This window comes from Bos mutus, chromosome 10, assembly GCF_027580195.1.
Source record: "Bos mutus isolate GX-2022 chromosome 10, NWIPB_WYAK_1.1, whole genome shotgun sequence".
In the NCBI taxonomy this organism is placed as follows: Eukaryota; Metazoa; Chordata; class Mammalia; order Artiodactyla; family Bovidae; genus Bos; species Bos mutus.
In genome coordinates, this window is record NC_091626.1 from 50366043 (window position 1) to 50383482 (window position 17440).

General features: G+C 42.6%; 1 protein-coding gene across 3 annotated transcripts in view; it reads left to right on the forward strand.

The window, feature by feature from the left end:
- The first annotated feature begins 1361 nt into the window (after positions 1-1361).
- The window catches only part of MAPK6 (mitogen-activated protein kinase 6), a 34320-nt gene continuing 18241 nt past the window's right edge, over positions 1362-17440 (forward strand). The window contains exon 1 of one of the 3 annotated variants that reach the window (XM_005900456.3): positions 1362-1500. The gene's annotated coding sequence lies outside the window, so the exon portion shown is untranslated. Of the gene's footprint in view, positions 1501-2029; positions 2168-15100; positions 15124-17440 lie in introns of those variants that run through there. The other 2 variants (XM_070377903.1, XM_070377904.1) reach the window with 2 other exon arrangements.

The window sequence follows — 17440 nt, forward strand, 5'->3', positions numbered from 1 at the left end:
TTGGGTGGACTCCAGGAGTTGGTGATGGACAGGGAGGCCTGGCGTGCTGCGGTTCATGGGGTCGCAGAGGCGGACACGACTGAACTGAACTGAACCCTCTCCTCCTGGTGTTCAAACACTGGTGGATGGGGGAGGAAAGGTGTCATGAATTTCAGAGGAGCTCCAGCAGGCAGAGCAGGGATGTACAGTGGTCAAAGAGAAGGAGCTCTTATTGCAGAGAAGCGGCATTCACAAATAAGAAATCCTGTGGTTAGGACAACCCTTCCCTTTTTCTTGGTTTTATCTACTCACTGTGTCCTCTTCACACCTGTTATTCAAATAGCATTATTTTAAATATAAAAAAAAATAAACCATTCAAACTCCATCCCACTCACTTAACTTCAAGCTAGTATGTGAGCTTTGAAGTGGTCTTTGCCTCCAGCTTGAAGCTTGAGGATGCGCATAATAATGGATATCTGGTTGCCAAACGTTTGGTTCTCACCAGAAATGGTGATTCGGTTACTGAAAAAAATGCTGACCTGCGTCTCTAATTTAATAAATACCTACTACATTTCACACAAATACTGGAAGGCTTCCTGGATTCAATCAGCCATACTAAAATAAATAAATAAGCTTTTTTTTGTCCTAGTGGGCCCAAGAAGGTACCAATCTACATTTCCCACTTTTCTCACTGTACACTCTTGTCCAAATTCTACGCTTCCCTCAGACTGGCTTAGTCCCAGTTCCTGCAACAAGCCAGGTGTTCCCCTCCTCCATGTCGTTGCTCATTCTGTTCCCTCCGCAGGAACAGCCACCCCCACCCCTCCACCCCCGCCTCCCCGCCACCTCCTCTAGTTTCACGGGCTCCTTCTCATTTGGCTGAAAGGTCAGCGGTGGCAACCTCATTTAGAAGCCTGTCTTAGCACTTGACCTTTAACGCGTTTGCCTTGTTCCTTGGCTGTTGCCTTCTAGTCCATCCATCTTCGGGTCCAGCTTCCTAATTCCCAGGGGATGGGGAAGTCCTGTTCCTCTAGGTCGTCCAGTCCCATGCACGTAGTAGGTGCGCAGTAAACGCTCACAAAGAGTTTGACCACTATGTGCTCTAACCCTGGGTCAAGTAGCAGAGCGAAGAGTGCCTGTCTGTTCACCTCCTTGCCAGCTCCCTAGCCCAGCCCAGCGCATCCGACCGGAGGCTGGGGACAAGCCCGCGTGCTTCTCTTGCCGCCCCCGCGGCGCGAGGAGCCCAGTCACGGGCGTTGGAAATTCCGGCGCGTGCCGGCGCGCTGGGCCGGGCGGGGGCGGGGGAACCCGTGGAGTGAGCCTGTGACGTACGGGGGCGTGGCTCCAGAGCCTCCGCCCCCTCTTCCTCGCCCTCTCTCGCGGGTCGGGGTTACATGGCGGCGACTGCGGCAAAGCGAGAGCCTCGGAGACGCCGCTGCCGCCAGCACAGCCGGAGACCTGAGCCGACACTGGGGGGCTGTCCGTGGGCCCCGCACTCCCTCGATGAGTCGGAGAAGTCCGGTAGGTATATGTGTGTGCGTGTGCGGGGCGCGCCGCCGGGGCAGCTCAGGAGGGCGCCGCGGCGGGCCCGGTGGCTGAGCCGGCTCTCTCCTCCATTGTGTGTGACCCTCCGGCGGCCGTCGCTCAACAAAGGCGCTTTTGTTCCTTCTCCCGCCCGCCCTCGGCCCGCCCGCCGGCTCGCTCTCTTGGGCCTGGCCGGCGCGTCCTCCCGCGGGCCGCCGGCGGCGGGCCGGGGTCCCCGCGTGGGGCCGGCAGAGCGGCCGGCGCGCCCCTCCCACCCGGCACGCCCCTCGCGGGCCGGGGTGCCGGGCCCAGCAGTGCGCGCCCGCCTCGGGCCCGGCTTGCTGGCTGCCTCCCGACCGCTTACGTCTGGCTCCGCAGGTTCGAAACCCGGCCCGGCCGGCGGCGGGCTGACGCGGGGCGGCGGCCGGGAGGGGTGACCCGCCCCAGCCGCGTGAGGTGGCGCGGAGTCTAGCCTTCCTGGCACGCCGCCTTTCGAAATGCTCCCGCGTCTCCTCCCCCATCCGACTCCGGTGACTCGGCCTCAGCTGACTCCGGCCGGGCAAAGTCTCCCAGTGCACTCGGCACATTGCGTAGCGCGCCGGTCACTCGACTCGGCGCGGAGCCCCGAAGTCCTCTGCCCGAGTTGAATCTGGCCGCTAAGGAGGTACAGAAAAACTCCTCCAAATCGGAATTCCTAATTTCTTCCCCCTTCCTTTACTACAGCCTTGTCTGAGCTGCGTTCGGGACGCGCAGCGGGGGTGGTCCTTGAAAGTCCCCAAATGAAAACTTGTTTTGTCGGTTCACTGAAAAAGAGCTTCCTCGCTTCTCGGTGCATTTTTCTCTGACTTGGTGAGGTTCGTTGAAAAGCAAGGATTTTTTTGGCCGCTTTTTGTTCCTTGATTGGTAAGACTGGTTCAGGTGTTAGGTGGGAGCGTTCCGAAGCAGGATCTTTTCGATTCCTTTCCTTTTTATTTCTACCTTTGCTCGCTCATTGGGAAAGGTCCACTAACGTGAGGTACTGCATTTGCAGCACAATTAGTGTTCTTTTCCTTCATCGCTAAAAATGCCCTCCAAAGTCAGTCTGAGTTTTGTTTTGTTTTTTTTTTTTTACAGATACAAGATGATTTATCAAAGGAAAGAAAAAGTAACAGGGGACAAAATAGAGCGATAACAGCTTCAGAGTACTTTTCCGATTGTTTGAGTCGTCTAGCCTTGTTATTTTTTAAAGCTCTGATTGGACGCATCCTCTCTCTTGAACGTTGGGGAACTGAAATGGAAAGAGTAGTCTAATTAGAAGATTGAAGGGATCAAACAGGAGTGGGCTCTGAAAGGAAATTGCCTCTAGAGTTTCTTCTTAGAATGTCAGATACTTATGTTTGAAATATGCTTGGTAATCGGTGGCAGAGGCTTTACATTTCTTGAATGGGTAGTTGTTCAGACATGTTTAGGAAGGGCTTGCTATGTGCCAAGGAGCAGAGTCCTTTCACATATATGTGCTACATCACTGAGTAAGAATTGCCTTGTGAAACTTGTAAAATTGCTTATTGGTGTCCTGAATTCAAGAATTGCAGTCGTCTAGGAAATATACCAGATTTGAGCACGAGGTGTTTCAATCACCTAAGAATTACTGTTAGAAAAAGAGCTCTGGGAAATGGAGGATTATTTATAAAAACCTTTATGACCATATTTTGTAGTTCAGTTATTTGCAAAAGAGGATTAAAAATGTTTGCTACTTTCTGTGATTAAGAAAGAATCCAGAGAAGATTGATTTGAAGATCAGTTAATTTTGCGATAGAAAAAGTACGTGTTCTAATGACAAATGTTAGTACTAAAAGTGTTGCAGCATTTTGCATAAGTTCGTTTAAACATCGTGAGAATTCATAACTGAGAAAATAGTAAGGTTTGCTGACTCAGGGTACATTGCTGAAGGGGATGGGGTCGGGTAGGAGGAAGCTTCGAAGTGCTGCAAGTTTTGAGTTGGGTGATGACTCATCCTGCCCACGGACTGCTACGTGGCCCTTTTTTTTTATACACTATTTTTTTTTTTTAATGATAGGCTAAAATGCTCCTGTCTACATTATAATTCTCTATCACACAGAGGAGCCACAGATTCTCTAAAAAAGTAATGGCTTCTGAAATTGCATTTTAAAGGGATATCTTATATCCTGCAGGTGGAATTTGGTAACATTTGTTGAAAAGAAAGGTAAAATTAATTGCTAGTCAGTTGGGGCAATGAAATATTTGATCCTATGGGTTGGCCAAAAAGTACATTTGGGTTTTCCTGTAAAATGTTAGGTGAAAACCGGAGGGAACTTTTTGGCCAGTGCCACAGCAGTTCCTTGGCTATTGATGAGAGAGGTTTCTTATGGATTTTTTACAGATAGTACTTTTATGGTATAGATAGAAATTAACCTTTTTGTTTCCATTGGTAATGTAAAAGTTAACTTTGTACTATCTAGAAATTAGTTTGTGTTGTAAAACTACAGCAGTGTTTAATCAGATAAAGCTCTGAACATGAGCATTTCACTCTGGTGGAATTATATATAGTGCTTTCTCCTTTTTTCTAATCTATATTAATTTAATAGACTATAATATATAATAATTTAAAAGTTAAAATAGGTATTGTTATAGGCACTATTTTTTCATCAGTCCTTTTCTTAGATGAGCTGATTGTATAGTTCCAAATTTAAGGTTTACATTGAAATTTGGTAATAAAATATTTTGACTGATTGTAGAAAGCCATTGTTTAGCAGGTTGGCCTAAAATAAGATTGAGAAAAATGGGGATTGAGAATAACAATGTGTTTTAAAAGTGAGAAGAAAAACTCGCCATTCTCATATTTTTCTTTGTGTATCTTCTCAGTGATTTATTTGAATGGTTTTGTGGGCAGTAAAGTGTATTAATGTGAATTAAATCTTTGAAGAGATTTTGGAAGAACATTGCATGATTTATATAGGGGAACTTTAATAAAGTTTAGTTAAAACTTTAAAATATACTTCCTACTAAAGTAAATATAAAAATACAAGTAGAAAGTATTAAAGACTTTCAAAAGCCTTTTAGAGGTTGAACGTGTATTTCCAGTGTGTGTTTGTGTTTTAAGAATGTAGGTAATTACCTGTCATGCTTAATTCAGAATTTATAAACTGGTTGTGTTAGTCTGTCTTCCTTCTATGAGGTATTGACTTATGAAATGATGATGAGCCTCCCTGTTGCTTTCCAGTTCTGTGTTTGCATTGCCCACTTGAATTCTGTGTTACTTTAGGGCCCCTGTTAAAATAGAACATGCCTCAATAGTAAATTCTTTGTAGCGTTGTTGGCTTCCCACTGTCAGCTCCTTTAGCCTGTTTTGTGGACTCTTAACGTTACCCTATAGCCTGCTAGAGATACGGAGATTTTGGTTGGTTTTATTGCTCAGTCCTGATTGAGACTTTACAAAAACAAAAATGTTATTGTAGTTACTGGGTTTTTTTCCCCTTGGGAGTTGCTTTTCATGTGGAACTGATTCCTTTAAAGTAATAGTGGCATGGGCAGAATCCACCAGTGTTTTTTTTCCTTCTGAACTGCATATTTGGAAAGTGTAGTGTATCCCCTTTGATACTTTTTAAAAGGTTTATCTTACATAACATGTCTACCTTTTAAATCCATTTCTGAAAAAGTATACAGAGATTGTAGCAAACGACATTTTCCCATTGATTTTCATTTAAATTTGATGTCTTTTTCATAGGGAAAAAAATTTATTTCAGGAAAGATACTGTCTCTTCAGAATGTGAGAAATCTATGTGCATTTAATTCTGTACAACCATAAAACTATAAAATGTTAGTTTTTACGGAGGAGTCATGGACATTTTATCTTCCCCCAGGTACATCATTTGACTGCTCAAGAAACTGAGGCCCAGAGTGATCTAAAATCTTGGTACAGGGTGATTTCTGGACCAGTAGTATTAGCATCATTTGGGAATTAAATGCAGAATCCTGACCCCATCTCAAGACTTATTTAGAAGCTACAGTTTAACTAGATTCTCAAGTGATTCAAACCCATGTTCATTTCTGGCAACACTGCTAAGTGATGCATACATAAGTTGCTCCGCTGGTTAGTGACTGATTTGGAAAACTCAGGTCTTCTGAGTTGCTCTTTCCATTGACCCTCCTAAAAAACATCAAAAGGAAGATTGAGAATCTAATCACTGTCCAGTAGAACTTTCTGTGATGATAGAAGTATTAGTATTTTACTCTGTGTTGTCCAGTGAGATAATCACTAGCCACATGACAGTTGAGCATTTGACAGGTGGCTAGTATACCCAAGGAACTGAATTTTTAATTATATGTATTTCTAATTAATTTATTCTTCGCTGCATGGAGTTAGTGGCTACTGTATTGGACAGCACATATTTAGATGATCTTTGCCCACATTAAGTTTAAAATTATTTGAGCTGTAATTTAATAACTGATTAGGCTTAATTTGGGATTCCCTGATGGCTCAGATGGTCAAGAGTCTGCCTGCAATGTGGGAGACCCAGGTTCGATCCCTTGGTTGGGAAGATCACCTGGAGAAGGAAATGGCAACCCACTCCAGTATTCTTGCCTGGAAAATCCCATGGATGGAGGAGCCTTGCAGGCAACAGTCCATGAGGTCACAACAAAGTCGGACAGGACTGAGCAACTTCACTTCACTTAAACTTAATTTAATAATTTCCTCCTAATTTACAAGTTGGAGTGATGGTAGGTTTCTAACTACCTACATCCCTAAAATGCCTAGGTATTAGTTTAGTAGTTATTATAAAGCAATGCCAATTTTCTGATATACTCCTGTGTTCAATAGTGTAGATAATCTAAGCTGCTGCTCCTGCTAAGTCACTTCAGTTGTGTCCGACTCTGTGCGACCCCATAGACGGCAGCCCACCAGGCTCCCCCGTCCCTGGGATTCTCCAAGCAAGAACACTGGAGTGGGTTGCCATTTCCTTCTCTAATGCATGAAAGTGAAAAGTGAAAGTGAAGTTGCTCAGTCGTGTCCGACTCTTAGCGACCCCATGGACTGCAGCCTTCCAGGCTCCTCAATCCATGGGATTTTCCAGGCAAGAGTACTGGAGTGGGGTGCCATTGCCTTCTCCGAATCTAAGCTGCAAGAATATCTATTTCCCCATTTGTCTCAAACACTTGGATTTAAAAATATTAAAAATAAACTGTTAGGGACTTCCTGGTGGTCCAGTGGCTGAGACTCCACACTCCCAATGCAGGGGCCTTAGTTCAATCCCTAGTCAGGGAACGAGATCCCACATGCCCCAACTAAGAGTATGCATGTCACAACTGAAAATCCCAAAGGCTGTAACTAAGATCTGGTTTGGCCAAGTACGTAAATATTTAAAATAAATAACCTGTTAAGTAAGTGTTCCTTAATTATCTTATGGGTAGCATTGAGGGGACAGTTTTTGCCTCTGGCATAATATCTCCAGGTTTTTTGGCAGTTGTCGATAGCTGCCAGATTGATCTGCCTTTTCTTGTGTTATTTCCAGGTGTAGAAACATTGAGTGGTTCTTAACCTTCCACCTTATGCAGTGGGAAGATTGTAACCCTAGAGTAAGTCAGAGTGACCTGTGTCCAAATCTTGCATGATTTTGGTGAACTTGCTTTATCTTTTGGAGCAGTGCTCTTGTTTGTAAAATGAGACTTAAAAGGTGGTGGTTCTGAGTAACAGAAATAGTTTTTTACTTAGAAAATGTGTGTGTGTACTCAGTCATGTCCGATTCTTTGTGAACCCATAGACTGGTAGCCCTCCATTCTCCTCTGTCCATGGAATTTTCTGGTCAAGAATACTGGAGTGAGTTGCCATTTCCTTCTCCAGGGGAGCTTCCTGACCCAGGGATCAGACCCACATCTCCCACTTCTCTTGTACTGTAGGTGATTCTTTACTGCTGAGCCACCAAAGAATCCCCACTCAGAAAATGCCTGGCACTTAATGGACACTCAGTAAATTTGAATTACCTTCCCTTTCCCTTGTTCTCAGCTTCTTACAGCCTGTATTTAGTTTTATGTTTAAGATTCTGATTTTAAATCTTGTTGGTTCCCACCAATTACATGACTTCTTGCCTTGCTTCATTCATGTATATCCCTAGTACATTCCTCCACTTGTGCTCTAAATTCCTTCTCTTGATCTTTTTTTTTTAAATATTTTTTTGATGTGAACCATTTTTAAAGTCTTTATTGAACTTGTTACAATATTGCTTCTGTTTCACCTTTTGGTTTTCTGGCCAAGAGGTATGTGGGATCATAGCTCCCTGACCAGGGATCGAAGCATCACCCCCTGCATTAGAAAGTGAAGTCTTAACCACTGGACCACCAGGGGAGTCCCGTTCTCTTAGCTTCTTAAGGACTCGTCTCTTGCCTGCCTCATGAATTTTGCCCCTTCTATTGGACTGTCTTTGAAAAAGTGAAAAGTAAAAGTACCAATCCAACTCTTTGCAACCCCATGGGCTGTAGCTCTCCAGGCTCCTCTGTTCTTGGAATTATCTAGGCAAGAATACTGCAGTGGATAGCCAATCCTTTCTCCGGGGATCTTCTTGACCTAGGGATCGAACCAGGTATCTTTATTGATATACAGATGTGCTGTAGAGCTATACAGTAGCCACTAGCCACATTTGGCTATTTAAACAAAAATTATCAGTTCCTTAGTCATGCTAATTATATTTTACTTGCTTGGTATCCTTGTGTAGCTATTGGCTTCTGTACTGGACAGTGTAGATATAGAGTAGAAATCTCTTACAAACCCTCTCCTGATTCCACATTTTTCTCTTCTAGCTATTGCCTCATTTCTCTAGTCTACTTTGAAGCATATTTTCAAGAACTATCTTTGTGTTCTCCTTCCACTTTGCTTTGTTCTTCAACTCCAGACTTGTGTCACCATCTCACCACTGAAAGTACTCTTAAGTCAAGGTTACCAGCGATACCATTTACCAAATCCATCTTAAAGGATCTTATAGCAGCATTCAGTATTGTTAACAGTTTCCTGCCTATTCACCTGCTTCTCTTAGTTTATGAGACACATATTTTTGTTCTCTTCCTACTTCACACCTTGTCATACATTAACAGGCTTCTCTCTCCTCTCCTGCCTCTAAGTATTGGCATATCCCAGAGGTTGGTCTGGGCTTCCCTGGTAGCTCAGCTGGTAAAGAATCCACCTGCATGGAGAAGGAAATGGCAACCCACTCCAGTGTTCTTGCCTGGAGAATCCCATGGACGGAGAAGCCTGGTAGGCTGCAGTCCATGGGGTCACCCAGAGTCGGACACGACACAGGCGACTTGGCAGCAGCATTGTCGAAGGTCAAGGGCCAAAGCAGGCCATATCTGACCAGAAACTGTGTGTGTGTCTATCTTTGGTGCTGTTTAAAGGCCTTGGCTGTACCCGGGTGTCTCAGCTTTGAAGGCCTGTGTCTCTAATCACTTCTGTTGCTTTGGGGTGGGCAATGATGAGTGTGTTGCTTCCATATGGGGAAATAATAATAATAAAAGCCTTGAGTTATTTTCAGATTCTCCTTGAAAAAAAAAAAAAAAGAATCCACCTGCAGTGTAGGAAACCTAGGTTCGATTCCTGGGTTGGGAAGATCCCCCTGGAGGAGGGCATGGCAAACCACTCCAGTATTCTTGTCTGGAGAAACCCCATGGGCAGAGGAGCCTGATGGGCTTCAGTCTTTGGGGTTGCAAAGAGTTGGACACGACTGAGCGACTAAGCACACAGAGGTTGGTCCTGGACTTTCTTCCTCTTCTCTTAGTTCTGTCCATAGATAGTCTCATTCAATTTAGTTTTTAAAATACTATCTCAGTTCATTCAGTTCAGTCGCTCAGTCGTGTGTGACTCTTTGAGACCCCATGAATTGCAGCACGCCAGGCCTCCCTGTCCATCACCAACTCCCAGAGTCTACCCAAACCCATGTCAACTGAGTCGGTGATGCCATCTAACCATCTCATCCTCTGTCGTCCCCTTCTCCTCCTGCCCCCAATCCCTCCCAGCATCAGAGTCTTTTCCAGTGAGTCAACTCTTAGCACGAGGTGGCCAAATTACTGGAGTTTCAGCTTTAGCATCATTCCTTCCAAAGAACACCCAGGGCTGATCTCCTTCAGAATGGACTGGTTGGATCTCCTTGCAGTCCAAGGGATTCTCAGGAGTCTTCTCCAACACCACAGTTCAAAAGCATCAATTCTTCGGCGCTCAGCTTTCTTCACAGTCCAACTCTCACATCCATACATGACCACTGGAAAAACCATGGCCTTGACTAGACGGACCTTTGTTGGCAAAGTAATGTCTCTGCTTTTCAATATGCTGTCTAGGTTGGTCATAACTTTCCTTCCAAAGAGTAAGCATCTTTTAATTTCATGGCTGCAGTCACCATCTGCAGTGATCTATTTCCCATGAAGTGATGGGACCAGATGTCATGATCTTCATTTTCTGAATGTTGAGCTTCAAGCCAACTTTCTCACTCTCCTCTTTCACTTTCATCAAGAAGCTTTTTAGTTCCTCTTCACTTTCTGCCATAAGGGTGGTGTCATCAGCATATCTGAGGTGATTGATATTTCTCCCGGCAATCTTGATTCCAGCTTGTGTTTCTTCCAGCCCAGCGTTTCTCATGACGTACTCTGCATATAAGTTAAATAAGCAGGGTGACAATATACACCTTTGACGTTGTCCTTTTCCTATTTGGAACCAGTCTGTTGTTCCATGTCCAGTTCGAACTGTTGCTTCCTGACCTGCATACAGGTTTCTCAAGAGGCAGGTCAGGTGGTCTGGTATTCCCATCTCTTGAAGAATTTTCCACAGTTTATTGTGATCCACACAGTCAAAGGCTTTGGCATAGTCAATAAAGCACTATCTACATGTGAATAATTATCAAATATATGTTTCTGGTTTAAATATCTCACCTGAATAGACTTAACGTGTCCAAAATAGAACTCCTTCTCTTATAGTGTTATTCCAGTCTCCCCATCTCAGTAATTGGCACCTAGGAGTTATGCTTAAAACCTATGTTTCCCTGTATCATCCACCATATCCAATCCATCGCCAGGTTTTCTTGGTCTCCAGAATATTCGGGTTGTCCTGGTTTTCTTCCTCATTTCTACCAGCCTGGTCTCAGTCGCCGTTATCTCATGTGGCCTGCTGAAATAGCTTTTAACTGGTCTCTCCTTTCACTTGACCATCTTCTTCAGTGCATTCTCCTCCCAGTAGCTAGAATTATCTTGGAAACATGGAAATGCAACCATGCCAGTTGTCTGCTTAAAATTCTTCAATAGCTTTCTTAGTTATAAAATTCAGAATCGTGCCTCTTTTTCGCATCACTCCCTGCTCCCTTTACTAAGGACACCGTCAGTACACTGGCTTCTTTTCTTTTCCTCCAAAATTCCAAGTTACATCCTGATCTAGATTGTATTTCTTTCCCCTCTGTTTGGGATCCTCTTGTTCCATCTCTTAGTAGTGCTGCTTCCGTTTACTATTCGGGTTGCAGCATTTTAGATGGCCATTTCCAAGCCACTCCATCAGAGCACTTGGCCAAACCTGAAGTTATACTTACTTGTTGGTCTTTTCTCATTAGAGTGTAAACTGTTTGGAAGCAGAAGAACCTTAATTGTCTTATTCTCCACTGTGCCATAGAACACTGCTTGACACATGCCAAGTGCTCAGTAAATTTTTGTGCACCTATAAAATGTTTGGCTCCCTTAAATTTCTGAAGGGAAAAATATGTTAAAGATTGCATTGTAGTCATTGTAACATGATTCTGAACTGAGTTTTTTAGCTCTCTGTACATTATTGGTACAGTTGCAAAAACTTAAATGGGATCTGAGTATTAGGTGGTAATACTATGCCAGTGTCAATTTTCTGATTTTGATGATTGTATTCTGGTTATGCGGAAGAATGTCCTGTCTATAAGAAACACTAGGGTTGGGAAGAAAGGTACAGTGTACTTGTCAATAAATTACATTACTATTAGAAAGAAGATCATGGGCTTTGGACTGAAACCTGAAGTTCAAATTCTGGCTCTCAGTGTGTGTGACTTTTAATGCATTATTTAAATTCTCTAAAAATCTCAGGACCCATTTTGCAGTGTTGTTAGGAGGATTTAGTGTAAGAGTAGTATGCTTCATATATAATACATTCTTAGGCTTTCTGTTGTTCTGTATTAAAAAAAATCTATTCTCATGTTCAGTGCTGTGATTTCCTTTATAATACAAATTTTTTCATTAATTGCTTTTATAAAAGCTGATAATGTAAGATAAATATGTACCAGATAATGTTATTTATATCCTCAAGTTAAAACTTTTTGAACTGTATTCCATAATGTAGTTCTTAAATTCTTAAAAACTGTATACTTTTAAGTTATAAAGTAGAGCCTCTAAAAATTATTTCAATTAAAATATGTGGGAAAAATAATAAAATATGTGTCTTTGTCTTGTGTAACATGGTAAATTTTTATCTTCTTTGAAAGTGTCAGTGAATCTGTGGTATTTAAATGCTAATGTATTAGTTTGTATCATTATTGATGTAAAAATTACACAAAAACTGCCTAGCAAAATGAATCATTACTTACAATTGGTGATTTTAGTTTTCTCTTTTTCTTTCCCTTCACTCCCCTTGATGGGATATTATTAAGTAAACATAATGACCAAAAAGGAACTTTCCAGGTGGCTAAGTGGTAAAGAATACACCTGCCAATGCAGGAAATGCACGAGATGTGGATTTGATCCCTGGGTCAGGAAGGTCCCCTGCAGAAGGAAGTGGCAACCCAGTCCAGTATTCTTGCCTGGAAAATTCCATGGACAGAGGAGCCTGGCAGGCTACAGTCCGTGGGGTCGCAAAGGAGTCGAACACGACTCTTGACTAAAACAGCACATACAGCAACGACAGATGACCAAAAAGGGAGAAGGTGTTTAAGGATGACCCCTGAGCCTTTTTATTTTTTTCAGTCTATTTTTCACAGTTTATTTTCACAGTCTATTTAAACAGTATAAACTACTTCACTAACACTGCAAACCTTAAGACCGCATGATTCAGGTCACCCTCTTGAAACACACTGTGCTCTTATGTTTTACTTCTACATATGCTGTAACCCCAATACATTACTACTTTTGCTTTAAACAATCAATAGTCTCTTAAAGACATTTAAACGTGTGGATTGGGTTGTTTTTTTTTTTAAGGCTTTTTGCTTTTTCCAATTATTTATGCTTTCTGTAGATCTTCCATTTGGTTCATCTTCATGATAACAAACTTCTTTTAGCGTTTCTTGTAATGGGGATCTGTTGGACAAATTCTTTTCATTTTTTTCTCTTTGAAAATGTTTTTGTTTTGTCCTTTTTGAAGTATGTTTCCCTCGATTTAGACTTCTGGGCTGGTTGTTTCTTTCGACACTTGAGAGATGATGTTCTGTTGTCTTTAGCTTTTGTGTTTGTCTGCCTTTGTTCCTATTGTTTTTCCCTAGTATATACTTTTTTCTCTTTCATAGTTGCTTTTAAGAGTTGCTCTTGACCTTCCCGCTCTCTAACTTTCAACAGTTTATCATGTGCCTAGATTTTTCTTTGTATTTATCCTGCTTGCAGTTCATTGACCTTCCAGGTCTGTGAGTTGATGTCTTTATCAGTTTGGGGAAGTTTTTGCCCATTGTCTCATCACATACTTCTGCCCTGTCAGCTTTGTAAATCATGTCAGCTTTCTGAACTACTTTTCAGCCTTGCTGCTGGCTCTTTGGATTGCTTGGACATTTTCTTTGATTTCCAGTACCACCTCCGGTTTTCTTTACATCAGGTTTTTGCCCATTTTCTTAGGAAGAATATTTGCCTTATACTCAAGAGTGCCTTTGAGGGATTTATCTCATACTTCCTGTCTTGACCTCCACCTTGAGAGGGGCATCTGTCTTGGACAAAATGGATGCCCATATGCTTCATGAGGTTTTCTCTCAGCTTTTCTGACTTGGCTTCAGACTTGTACTCTCAGTGAAGACCCGTGGGGAAGGATTGGCAGGTAGGGCTTGTAACTGGGCTTCCTCTGAATTCTAATCTGTTACCTGAACCCGCGTGCGGCAAATATCATTGTTTATAAATTTGACTGGCTTCTTCTTCGTCCTGTTAGTGGAAAATATCTTGTTCTCTTGCAACTTTATGAGAAATGAGAATAACCATGATCTCTTGTGTTAGGAAGGGCTTGATATTTTCTAGGGTTTAGAGTTCTTTGCATCCTTAGCTTTCAGGTGTATTTCTTAATTACAGTTCTGTAGCTAAGAGTCAGACACGACTGAGCGACTTCACTTTCACTTTTCACTTTCGTGTGTTGGAGAAGGAAATGGCAACCCACTCCCATGTTCTTGCCTGGAGAATCCCAGGGATGGGGGAGCCTGGTCTATGGGGTTGCACAGAGTCGGACACAACTGAAGTGACTTAGCAGCAGCAGCAGCAGCTTACTCAGTTTATCATGGTTTATCGGAAGAGAGTAATGGTATCTTGCAACTTTCTGCATTTTAATCAGAAGTGGAAATCCTGAGTTTTTCACTAAACTTAAAATATTTTGGAGCTGGAAGAGATTGTAGAAATCATGGAGTTTAGCTACATCATTTTCCTGATGAGGAACTGAGACATAGTAATATGAGAGGCTTTGATTACAAAGCTAGTTTCGCCACAGATCCTGGACTAAACTTCAGATCACTTTAGTTCATGCTTCTTTGTTTTTAATATGGGGTTGGTGACATCAGATGAGAAGTTTTCAGCAGTATCAAACTGTCATGTGACTCTGATAAGAGACTTATGCTATTTTTTTTTTAATTTGGCCGCATCAGGTCTTAGTTGCATCACATAGGGTCTTCGTTGTGGCTCACAGTCTCTAGAACTCAGGCTCAATTGTTATGATGCCTGGGCTTCATTGCTCCATAGCATGTGAAATCTTCTGGGACCAGGGATTAAACCTATGTCCCCTGCATTGGAAGGTGGATGCTTAACCACTTGACCATCAGGCAAGTTCCTACTTACACTATTTTCTATCTTACAAGCTTTCTTGTTTAGGTTTGGAGAAAATGAGAAACAAAGGAGAAAAGATATTCCAGAAAAGCTATATGCCATTCTGAATAATTTTTTTTAAAAATTGGGCACACTCTTAAATAAGCATGTGATTGTCTCCATTTGGTGGGGGTCCAGACATGTTTTATGTGGCCTTGAGCAGTGGGACCTTCTTCAGACCCTCACCAGGGTTAGCTCAGAAATAACAGCTGTTGTATTTGATGCCAGTCTGGAAAGCTGTGGTGCTTTCAGATTCTCCTAACATGGGATAAAGAACAGTACAATCAGAGAGTACTGGCATGATCTTCCATATCTTCACAATACCTACTTGCTAAGCTAGCAGGACTTTTTACAGAGTCCTGCTCATCTGGTTATATAGGGCACTGCTTCAGTGGTGCAGTCCCTCTCCACTACCTCAGCAAAACAAACTAGGAGCTATAACAGCTAACGTTTTTCTGTTTCTCCAGTCCAACTGGGTTGAAATCAATTGCTTTCTTCGTGTGTTGGCAGACCTATATGTTCACCATAGGGTGAGGCTCCTGAGCTAATGCCTGGAAAGGAAAGCACCGTATCTGGAGTCATCACCGATGTTCCCACATGGTAGGTCAGAATGTGATCAAATTCTGAAAAAATTGAGGGTAGAGCTTGTGTTCTCCAAAGCTTTCTCCTACCAAGTAGAATATGTTATTTACATTAATTCATTCAGTAGTGTTTAAGGTGCCTGCCATCAGGAACTATGCTCAGAAAATGTCAGTAAAGGTACTTAGTCCCAAACCTTTAAAAATAGAACTGCAGCAAGGGGGAAGGGAGTGGTGCCCTAGAAAATGAAGATTAGAGGATTTGAAGATTAGAGGGTAGATTAAATGAGATTGGGGATGGATGGCAAAAGACAAAGGAAGGAAAATGCTATGGAAAAGAGAAAGCAAGCCTAGTGGACAGAGAGAAGTCTACTACAATGGAATCTACTGCAGTGGAATACAATGCTCTAGGAGTACGTGCTCCATGAGGCTTTTTTTTTTTTTAACCAATTTGATGCCTTCTATACCTTAATGCCTAAGACAGTGCCTGGCATTTGATAAGCACTCAAGGTTTTGTTGAATAAAAATGTAGTGGATGGATGGAAGAATTGAAACAAACAGTGAAAGCTCTTAAAAACTGCTTCTGGGCCATTTTGGGATGGCATTTCCCTACTGCCTTGAAGTTGGTGCCACCATGTGACCTGCTTTGGTCAGTAAAATATGAGTAGAAGTGAAGTGTATGATTTGTTGGATGAAGGTTTACGAATCAGTGGGGCGGCCCAGGTGGATCAGTGGTAAAGATCCTGCCTCCCAGTACAGGAGATGCGGGTTCCATCCCTGGGTCAGGAAGATCCCCTGGAGGACATGGCAGCCCACTTCAGTATTCTTGCCAGGATAATCCTTAAGACAGAAGAGCCTGGCGGGCTACAGTCCATGGAGTTGTGAGCAGTTGGACATGACTGAGCACGCACGACGTTACATATCAGTGAGATATTCTCATTTCTTTCCCTCTGGCACATTGAGTGGCTGTGATAGAGGTGGTATAGCTCCTTCAGGAGTTTGGATAACAGCTGTTTCACTTGTTGCATGAGCCAGATTTAAAAGGTCTTTTTACTCACTGAGGTTTGGGGGTTATTTGTTACTGTAACACTGTATAAGTTGTCTCTCAACTACTATAGAAATTTGTATTCATTTTTGTTTAGTTGGAATCGTTAGATTTCCAAAGGTACTTGAAGAAGAAGGCTGCCCAAGTGTCTTCTGCTTATATATTTGCCCCAGTGTTTCCTTGCCATTGGTTAGGAGAAGAGTCTTAGAAATGACGGCTCTGACAGGAGGAAGATAGGAAGGGGTTGAAGGGTTATTATAATTATTTTAAATTTTCCAGCCATAAATTTGTAGATGGGATTGTGTTTAATGTTTTATGTTAAATGTTTAATGTTAATTTTATAGCAATTTCAATCACAGTTCCACCATTCTGGGCGTCCTAGTATATTAAGTGGGAGCAAAACCTAGTCAGGTTAGAAAACTTGTACTGTGCTTTCATAGGTCATAGACTTTTAGAATTGGAAGGGTATGCCTAGCCGCTGTTAACGGAGGAGGCAATGGCACCCCACTCCAGTACTCTTGCCTGGAAAATCCCATGGACGGAGGAGCTTGGTGGGCTGCAGTCCATGGGGTCGCTAAGAGTCGGACACGACTGAGCGACTTCACTTTCACTTTAGAGATCGTGTGACTAGTTTATCTAATCTGTAAAGTTCTGATATTCCAATGTGAGTACCTAGAGTAAATAGCAACTAGATATGAGCATCAAAATAAACATATGACGTTTATCTTATAATGGCCTTTTAAATGGTTGAAGTCCCTAATGTTAAAATGCATTTAGGCAAAGGTTCAGACAATTTAAGAACAGAAGTTAGGACTAGAAGAGAAGTTTTTAAAAAACTGGTTACTTTGTTAGAAGCTATGTAAGCATCCATCTTTGAAAGTCTGTCTCTGTAGCTAATGGCAGTTACTGATAGCAGGCAAAAGCCCCTTAGGCTTTGATGCTTAAGTGTTAAGGTCCTCCCTCTCACACAGAGTTCCTGAGATGATTCACTGACACTGGTTTGCACTTCGGACCTCCTTGAGGCCCAAATCCTGAGAGGGGTCCCTGATAACTGTGGGCTACCCTGCATTAGGAGTAAGAGCTTTGTCAGGAATGCCTATAAGCAAGCAGTTAAGCTGTAGTCTTTGGCTTTCTCTGCCCTAGAAGCTTAGTAGCTTTGATGAGAGCTTGAGAACATGATCTTAGGGAAGGGTGAATTTGCTATAACAACACCTCTCTGTGCCAGGGTTAGGAAACAGTCCTAGGTGAATGTAAGTAGAGCTCAACCTTTCCCTTCTCTCCAAAAGTAACTGAG